The sequence below is a fragment of the Mastomys coucha genome, unplaced genomic scaffold, assembly GCF_008632895.1.
Source record: "Mastomys coucha isolate ucsf_1 unplaced genomic scaffold, UCSF_Mcou_1 pScaffold21, whole genome shotgun sequence".
NCBI classification, from domain to species: Eukaryota; Metazoa; Chordata; class Mammalia; order Rodentia; family Muridae; genus Mastomys; species Mastomys coucha.
The window spans coordinates 142,690,595-142,700,429 of record NW_022196904.1 but is presented as its reverse complement, the minus strand read 5'-3'; the positions used below and the strand labels follow the sequence as shown (position 1 = coordinate 142,700,429).

General features: G+C 40.1%; 1 protein-coding gene and 1 long non-coding RNA gene across 3 annotated transcripts in view; both read right to left on the bottom strand.

Moving 5' to 3' along the window:
* The window catches only part of LOC116103589 (membrane-spanning 4-domains subfamily A member 4D-like), a 30,849-nt gene extending 29,392 nt beyond the window's left edge, over nucleotides 1–1,457 (bottom strand). Inside the window, exon 1 of one of the 2 annotated variants that reach the window (XM_031389775.1) lies at nucleotides 1,054–1,457. The gene's annotated coding sequence lies outside the window, so the exon portion shown is untranslated. The remainder of the gene's footprint in view (nucleotides 1–1,053) is intronic. The other variant, XM_031389774.1, reaches the window with a different exon arrangement.
* A 2,131-nt stretch (nucleotides 1,458–3,588) lies between these two features.
* LOC116103593 lies at nucleotides 3,589–5,585 on the bottom strand. The gene is made up of 2 exons (XR_004123507.1): nucleotides 5,321–5,585; nucleotides 3,589–3,800 (listed from the first exon to the last, which is right to left on the bottom strand). It is a non-coding gene; the product is annotated as an uncharacterized LOC116103593 (long non-coding RNA).
* Nucleotides 5,586–9,835: the final 4,250 nt, after the last annotated feature.

The following is a 9,835-nucleotide window of genomic DNA, read 5'->3' as shown; positions in this document are numbered from 1 at the left end:
AAAAATCCTGAACAAAAAGAGCAATGCTGGAAAGATTACCATCCCAGATCTTAAAATATATTACAGAACTATAGCAATAAACACTGACTGGTACTGGAACAAGAACAGATGTGTAGACCAAAGAATAAAAGCAAAGATACAAATATGAACTCACAACTTCAGCCAATACTTGACAAAGATGACAAAACATAAACCGGAGAAAAGAAGGTGTCTTAAATAAATGGTGCTGGGAAAACTGAAAGTCTACACGCAGAAGAATGAAAAGAGAGCCCTATCACTCTGCACAGAAACTGACTGCAAATGGATCAGAGACCTAAACTTGGAACCTAAAACACTGAAACTTCTGGGAAAAAAAAATAGTCAGTGACCTAGATGATACTGGTGTAAGAAAGGACCTCCTGAATAGGACTCCATATGTCCAAGATTTAAGACCAACAACTATCAAACAGAACTTCATAAAACTAGAAAGCTTCTGCATAGCTAACAGTCAACCAGGTGACTGTTATGTTATGTGACACAGAGTGGGCAAGAACATTGCCAACTATACATTTAAGTGCGTATCTAGCTTCTTGGCCTGCAGGGGACCTGAGGTTGAGCTTGGGCTGGCAGGCTGGAGAAGCAGAGATCTCAGGGCAGGTCCTGCTGCCCAGAAAGACAGCTCTGTTAACTGTGTAGTAGCCCTCGCTGTGGTGTTGGTGTTGGGAGAGGGGCAGAGAGTGGAGGCTAGTAGGCAGCAAGTTAGGTCCAAAATGAGATTTGGAGAGTGGAGCTAAGAGTCAAAGGGGAGAGGAGAAAGCTGGCCCGAAAAGAAAAAGAGAGAGAGAGAGAGACAGAGAGAGAGAGAGAGAGAGAGAGAGAGAGAGACAGAGACAGAGAGACAGAGAGACAGAGAGAGACAGAGACACAGAGAGACACAGAGAGACAGAGACAGAGAGACAGAGACAGAGAGACAGAGAGACAGAGAGACAGAGACAGAGAGACAGAGAGACAGAGAGACAGAGAGACAGAGACAGAGACAGAGAGGTCTTTTGAATTAGGTCAAGGGTTACTTACTCCTTGAGTAATGTGAAGTTTCTAGATGTGGGTCTCTGTGTGTGGGTCACCAGCTGGGGGTACGCTGGGTTTGTACCACGATGGTAGTGCCAGTTGTAGGGTTGTTGGGTCCAGCTGTCACAGGTCAGGGCTACTTGGGGATGCAGGATGCGGGATGCTGGATGAGGGATATGGGATGAGGGATGCTGCAGTTGACTACACTTACCCCCTCACTGTCCAGGCTGCTGGTGGGTCGTAGGAAAGCCTTGGAACAAAGCTCCAAGAGTGGGAAAGCACAGTCAGAGGTGCAGGACAGCAAGAACAGATTTCGAGGTCCCCAGCCTGAGATGAAGCTGGGGCTGTGGGGTTCCCTTGGACATTAAGGCGCTGCGGGAAGTTGCGAAAGAGTTGAGAAAGGAATGTGGGCCTGAGAGCTTGATCTTGTCCGGGCGGGGTCAGCTCAGGCTGATCCCAGAGGGAGAGTCCTTGGCTTAACTGGAGGCTTGAGCTCAGCGGCCAATGGCAGGGCATGGCTGGGAGTGCAGAGAGGCCTTCTGTTGGAGACTAGCAAGGCACTATAGGTGAAGGCCTTCTCCATAGCTCCCCACAACGATCTTTTCATAGATCCCTATGAAAAGGGGCAGTCCATGGTTTTAAGGTATTTACTGTCTTGGAAGATTGTTTTGGGTATCCTGTTTTTTGTTTGTTTGGTTGTTTTATTGTTTTGTTTTGCTTTTGTTTTTTGTTTTTTTCTTTATAAGGACGACATTTAATTGGGACTGGCTTACAGGTTTAGAAGTTCAGTCCATTATCATCAAGGTGGGAACATGAAAGCATGCAGGCAGGCATAGTATAGGAGGAGCTGAGAGTTCCACATCTTCATCTGAATGCTGCTAGGAGAAGATTGACTTCCAGGCAGGCAGGAGGAGAGTCTCTTTTTCTTAGATTTTTTTTCTTTATTTACAATATCTCCTTTCTCAGGTTCACCCCCCCCCCCAAAAAAAAAACAACCAAAAGCCAAAAACTAAAACAAACCCCTGTTCCCTTCCCCCTCCCCCTGCGCACTACACCCCCCCCTCCTGCTTACTGGCCCTGGCCCTGGCATTCCCCTACATTGGGGCATAGAACCTTCATAGGGCTAAGGGCCTCTCCTCCCATTAATGACCAGCTTGGCCATCCTCTGCTATACATATGCTGCTAGAGCAGTTAGTCCCACCATGTGTACTCTTTGGTTGGTGGTTTAGTCCCTGGGAGCTCTGAGGGTACTAGTTAGTTCATATTGTTGTTCATCCTAAGGGGCTGCAAACCCTTCAGCTCCTTGGGTCCTTTCTCTAGCTCCTTCACTGGGAACCCTGTGCTCAGTCCAATGGATGGCTGTGAGCCTCCACTTCTGTAGACATTATTGTGGATGCCAGCAAGTGCTTGATGACATGAGCCTGATATCGCTGTCTCCTGAGAGGCTCTGACAGTACCCGACTAATGTTTGTTTGTTTTTTAATATGAAGTTGAGAATTGCTCTTTCAAGGTCTATAAAAAACTGTGTTGACATTTTGATGGTGATTGCATTAAATCTGTAGGTTGCTTCTGCTAAGATGGTCATTTTCACTATGTTAATCCTACCTATTCATGAGCATGGGAGATCTTTCCATTTTCTAATATCTTCCTCAGTTCTTTCATTCAGGGACTTGAAGTTCTTGCCATCCAGATCTTTCAACTGCTTAGTTATGCCAAGATATGTTATATTATTCATGGCTATTGTATAGGGTGTTGTTTCCTTAATTTCTTTCTCAGCTTGTTTATGATTTGTATAAAGGAGGGCCACTCATTTCTTTGACATTGTATCCAGCCACCTTGCTGAAGGTATTTATCAACTGTAGGAATTCTCTGGTAGAATTTTTGGGATTGTTTATGTGTACTATCATATCACTCACAAATAGTGAAACTTTGACTTTTTCCTTTCCAGTTTGCATCTCTTTGATCTTAGTTGTCTTATTGCTCTGGCTAGAAGTTCAGGTACTATTTTGAATAGAGAGGGAGAGAATTAACAACCTTGTCTTGTCCCTGATTTTAGTGGAATTGCTTTAAGCTTCTCTCCATTTAGTTTGATGTTGGCTATTGGCTTGCTGTGTATTGCTTTGATTATATTTAGGTATGTGGCTTGTATTTCTGATCTCCCTAATACTTTTAACATGTAGGGGTGTTGGATTTTGTCAAAGGACTTCTGAATTGTAAAACTTTAAGAGAAATAACCATCCCTGACCTTAAGCTGTACTACAGAGCAATAGTGATTAAAAACTGCATTGGTATAAAGACAGAGACATTGATCAATGGAATCAAATCAAAGACCCATATATAAATTCACACATCTGTGGACACTTGATTTTTGATAAGGAAGCTAAAACCATACAATGGAGAAAAGAAAACACGTTCAATGACTTGGTGATTTGATCTTCTTAATCTGCCCTATAACTAATTTTATTTTGATAAATTAACCGTTTCATTTTTTTGAGTTGAAGGTTAATCATATATGAGGATACAGAAAGAGAATACAGAAAGTCAACACCAACACACTCATTGCATTTATTATTGTGAAAAAAGATAAGACACTACACCCAAAAAGACCCTCTAGATGGTAAAGTGGACAAAGAGCAGGTTTGCCACACTACAATGTTATGTCAAGTTAAAGAGGTAAAGTGCCATCTCATCATATTCATGAAATAAAGCATGTGCAGAGAGGTTCTGTTCAGTGGGGATATGTCCACCAGTACCTGTGGAGAGAGATACACATACATGAGCACATGATGACAGTTGCCCATAGACCTGCATCTCCTCCAGCCCCAACTATCTTCATGACATCTAGAATTTTCTGTGTTTCAGTTAAAGTTTATAACTGCCAAATGTGAACACTTAGGAATCAAAAAGTGTTATGTTTGGGAAGAATAGCCAGTGAAATATCTGTTAAAAGATTCCTGATTAAGTTTTTTTTAAACTGACATAAATGACAAGACTGTAAGTTTTCTATACAATCATGGAGTAACATAAACACTAAGTGTGTAGCTTAAATGGCATGTGATGCAGTGAACTGGGCTGACCCTGTGAATTAGTAGAGCTGAGATGTGGGCTCAGAAACAAGGAAGAATCCTGTCTAGAGCACTCTTCTGCTTTGATCCAGTCTTTCTTCTATCAGTGTCAATTTTAGTTTTCAGTTGTTATTTTAAACATTGTCAACTGTTATACAGGTCAATGGGATTCAGTGTGACACACCCATATATTGTACGTGGTCTATGTCTGTCCTGTTTGTTACTTTATTTGCTTGGATTTTGTTTCTATGGTTGTTGTTGTTAACTCACCACTAACTACAATTATCTGGGAAGAGAAACTCAACTGACACAATGTCTCTATTAGATTGGCCTTTGGGCAAGTCTGTGGAGAACTTTCTTGATTGACAATTGATATAGGAGGGCCTAGCTCATGATGGGCAGTGTCACTCCTGGCCAAGTATTCCTAGATAGTATATAAGAAAGCAGATTGAGCAAGCCATAGTGAACAAGCCACTAAGCAGCATTCTTCCATAGCCTATAGTTCAATTTCTGCTTCTATTGCATTCATTGTCTTAACTTCATGATGGACTACAACTGTAAGCTAAAACAAACCCTTTCCTCCCCAAGCTGCTTTTGGTCATGATATTTATCACAGCAGCAGAAACCTTAATAAGATGATATTAATTCACTTCTCTACCCTCACTCCTCTACCTCCCAGCCTCCTTCCCAGTCTCTAATACTTTCTTGTGGGAGATCAGCTCCAGCTTCAAGATTCTAGTATGAAGAATGGGAAGGGGTATTGGCCAAAGTGAAGGCACTCACCACCAGTTGACTTTCAAGTAAGTGGCCCCGAATTGCTTGGGTATCTTTATTCATACACTCAATCCTGCTCCCTTGAGTAGTAATATCATTGGATATTTTATTAAAAGAAATAATAACATCAGAATTAAAAAATTTCTATCATTACAAAAAACCCCCAATAGTTTCCCTTCCTTCTTCCCTACTCCCAATGAGTCAGTTGCCCCCAACCTTATTTTGCACTGCAAGCACTACTTCAGCAAGCCAAAAATAAATGTGTAGCCAGTCAAGTCATGTAGACATGAGCATATACCCAGTTGATAGCTGTTGAGTTATATTGAAAACCTTACTTTAATAAGTGTACTTAAATGCTTTGACCTCTATTGTAGCCCACCACCCACCAGATATAGCAGAAAGGAAAGGTTAATAGGGCAAAGGAGGTTATGGACCTGTTTAGAAATACTTCTTTCAAAGGAATCCAACCTGTGTTGTCAGGATATCAGCAGTTCAGTTCACATGAATCAGCAGGGGTAGCTCCATCCACTCACAGAGACCATTCAAGAATCAGGAACAGATGTTCAATCATGAAAAAACTGTGAGGCTCTGCCAGCTGGCCCAAGGAGCTGCAAGAAGCTGCCAGAATGCCAGAATATTGGTAGCTTTTCTCTCTAAGAAGTCACAAAAAATGACGACCAGTACAGAGTGGCAAGGGGTACCAATAGCACAAAGTGTTGTCCACTGTCTGTTGGGTTCTATTTATATTCTTTCCAAACATCATGTGTTTTCTCAAGTGTTCTCTTTCCAAACATCATGTGTTCTCTCTAGCAAAATATCACATACTTCTTTTCCAGGCTGCTTTCACAGAAACACCATGTGTCTGTTTTTGTGACCAAAACATCCTCCCATTTGTTTGTTTGAGCAAAAACATCCTTTCATAATACAGTTTCCAGAAAAACATCACATGATATAGCTGAATCTTCAAGGAAACCAGAAATTTCCACTTTAGTTAGGAAATGTAGTAAAAGACAGAATTAATCATTTGTGGGTATAAGTCCAGTCATCAAATAGCACCTCTCTGTCATAATACTTTTTAAATTGCAGGCAGATACATGTTAATTGTACCAAGCACCCTTTCCTGATATGCACCTATCAATTCCTGATACCAACTTTTCAAGGATCATTTTTAAGTCTCTATTGATCAGACAGAGCTTCCCTATTTTCTAAGTCTCTGTTGATCAGACATAACTTCCCCATTTTAAATGTCTGTTGACTGCACCTAGCTTCATCATTTAAAGTCTCAGCTGATCAGACATATCTTCCTCAGTACAGGTTTGCAAACAAGACCCACCACTCTCTACAACTGGCACAAGCGTATTCAGTATGACTTTAGCTGTTTCTCTAGGGACATGATTACATGTCCCCAAATACCCAGGATTAATGATCATATCTGGAGGGTCTATACAGGCAAAAAGAGGAGAGGAGGGTTTTACCCCTTGAAAGAGATTAACAAAAACAGAATTGTCCACAGGGCTTTCAGCCTGCACAATCCTGGCCTTGTCTCTGACTGACAAAATGAAACAAAATTTTGCTATGAGTATAGGCAGCATAGGAAAAGCACAGAGAGTTCGTAGTACACACAGTCTAAGGAATGAGCACAGAAACCACAAAATTATCACAGGCCCTTGAAAGTGGGAAGGGTTTGCTATGGGCTTTGCCACATTAGAATCCCAGGGGTCTCTATAGGCCTTGCCACAGTAGAGTACATCAGGCACGCATTCATATGCTGTTCCCTGGAGATGCTGCATGGTATATTTCAACTTTCATATTGTTAAGATTTTTTGTTTGTTTGTTTCTATATATGAGAGAAAAAACACCATACTGTGTTCTTGTGGGTTTTTTTAAATTTTATTTTATTGAAGCAATGGCTCCATATTCCATTCATTTTTCAACAAATGAGAGATTTCAGTTTTTCATTATGGCTCCATTCTGTATGTACGCCATTGATCCCTTATCTGTTCACTTGTTGATGGGCTTTGAGGCAGAGTCACTAGCATGTAAGAAGTGGGCAGAGATCTGTGTCTTACAAATAGAGCACGGTGCTTGCAGTTTCACAGATGCTCTTCTGTGAAGCTGAATGAAGTAGTAGGAAGCAGATGGCCAAGGAGGACTCACGGTAACATTTCTGTCACATACCCACACGAGAGCAAGTCAGTCGTTTTCAGGACTATACAGAGTCTACATATCAGACAGGACATTAAGTGTTGTGACTGTGCTATGAAAATGTGCAAAGGGAAGAAGAGACCATACCTATTTCTAGATCTTTTCATTGCTCTGAGAAGGAGCCCAGTGTGGAGAGTATGAGAGTTCTTGGGCTATGAGAAGGTCATTGTAAATAAAATTAAAGGAAAGTAAGGAGTGGAAAATTCCAGACCTAAAGATTTGTTGTGAGTTTGCATTTTTTTTTTTTATTAATCTGAGAAAAAAATTACCCAGTCTCTTAAGCTTAGGAACTTTAGCATCACTAACACAGTTCACATTGCAGAGGTTAAGTATATAATCATTCATGATTTATTTGAGCCAATTTTTTAGAAACAGATAGGAATTATGCTATAAGAAGATCTGCAACACACATTTAGTTAAAACAGACAGAAATCACATATAATTCTATCTGTTTTCAGAAACCACCAATCTCTTGTGTCTTGATATTGACACTGATGTTAAAAGAGATTTAAAAATGGTCTACACTGACAAATGCTTTCTTTCTTGTTAACAAAAGTAGCAGATGGACATGCAAGGAATACACAGACAACATACTACTGCCTATGAACTTCCCAAGGAGTGAGGAGGACTTCCAACCAGGCCAACTGGGTGATTGACTCTTGCCTTCTTAGCAGCATAGAAGCTGCTGATCTTTGTGAAGGCATAACACCAGGTGTTGGGGTAAATGGGCATGAGACTGGAACATGAGATTGTTAGAAGGATTATTCTTGGCTCATCCATTGGGGGAGGCTTCTATACCATGTGTGATTTTTCTTTTCTTGTAAGAAAGTTATTCCCTGGTACTGCATGCAGTAACTGATCTGGCAAATGGTTTTTCCCCCTCCATACCTATTTTTAAGACCCACCAGAACCAATTACTTTCATATGGCAAAACCACCAATATACTTTCATTGTCCAGTCTCAAAAGTATATTAATTCTCATAGAGCTTATTTCCCTTTGTGTATTGTGTTTTCTGAGTCATGAATACTTCTGCTCTATTGATACCAGATGTCAGTCTATGTTCAGCATTGCCCTAATTCTGCTGCAATGTTTGTCATCTGAAATAAAAGCTTAATATTTGAGGTATTGTAGACTTTTAATGACTGTACCCCTCACACACACATACATTTTGTACATACATAGTTGTCATGCTTGACCTGGTGAATCATTCTTAGAGACCTTGGTACAATCCCAAATGGAGGCCATGAATGCACACATACTCATACCTACACCCACACACAGACACACATGCACATGTACTTGCACAAACAAGTGTGCGCGCACACACACACACACACACACAATGTAGTCATACACTTTAGTTAATGAACTTCTCTGCTCCAACAACAAAAAACTATAATCTGTAAAATTCTCAGAGGAATTAAAAAAAGGAGAAGCTATTGTTCCACTGTTTTTCATCTATGGAGGGATTTTAGAGGCTTTTATTTATTTTTTTGAGATTTCTACTATTACATTAATTTGAGTACCTAAGTTGAAGTCATATAGTTCTGAAAGAAACTCCCAGATACTGAGCATCTGGTTCATGGATATTTAGGCATTTAGTATTATGTAAACTGTCCAAATACACAAATCAGAACAGAAGCATAAACAATATCATATAGAATAATTTTACAGAAAAAGCATAGAACAGAACTTGAAAAAATGCTTAAACTTTTATTTACATAAAAATGAATAGCTTAGCTTAAATATGAGAATATTTATAAATGAGAATAGTTAGTCAAATATAACATTAACTTAAGAAATTACTGAAAGGTCCATAAAAATTACTAACTAAAAAAAATAAAGACTGTGAGGATCAAAGCTTACTGATGCCACAGTAGTGCTGCCAGAGCCAGAGTGAAGCTAGCTAAGAGGAAACAGAAAGGAGATTCCATGTGGTAATCTTTGTCCAGGTTGTGACTAACACTCTGAAAAGAGATGCACTGACCGAATAGATAGGTGTAAAATGCACTAAAAGTGAATTCTTCCATAGCTAATCATCTAATGCTTCTGTATCAGGACACTAAACTCATAGAATAAGATTTGGTTGTCCTGTCCTCCTCTCTTTTTAACATTCATTTGTAAATCATTGCTATGGTTCTCTTAACTACTGAAATGAGTTGACTGGTGAAACGCCCTGGGCCTGAGTTTCACTTGCCGGGGAGGTTTGTGACTACTGCTTCCATTCCTTCACTCCTTGTTTAACCATTCCTACTTTAAATTCTATTATGGTAATTGTTCTCGGCTGGATTTTCACAATTTATATCTTTGTACTATTTGTTCTCATTTCTTTTAATTGTATAAACTGTTTGGTTCACTGTGTGACTTTAAGTGCTTATAGTTTCTGTAGACATGGTAATGATGTTTCTTGTTTCATAAGAGGTTTGGAAATTTTGATGTCAACTGTGATGACTGATCTAGAATGGGGATGTAGTGATGAAAACTTCAACTGAGAGTTCTAGATGGTATGCCTTCCTTCCCTGAATTAAGAGGAGTCACATGATTAACAATAGGTAAGGGTTGGGGACATGTCTCAAAGAAAGACTCTCCTATTCTACAAATACCTTTAGGCAGAAGAAGAAGAAGAAGAAGAAGAAGAAGAAGAAGAAGAAGAAGAAGAGGAAGAGGAAGAGGAAGAGGAAGAGGAAGAGGAAGAGGAAGAGGAGGAAGAGGAAGAAGAAGGAGGAGGAGGAGGAAGAGGAGG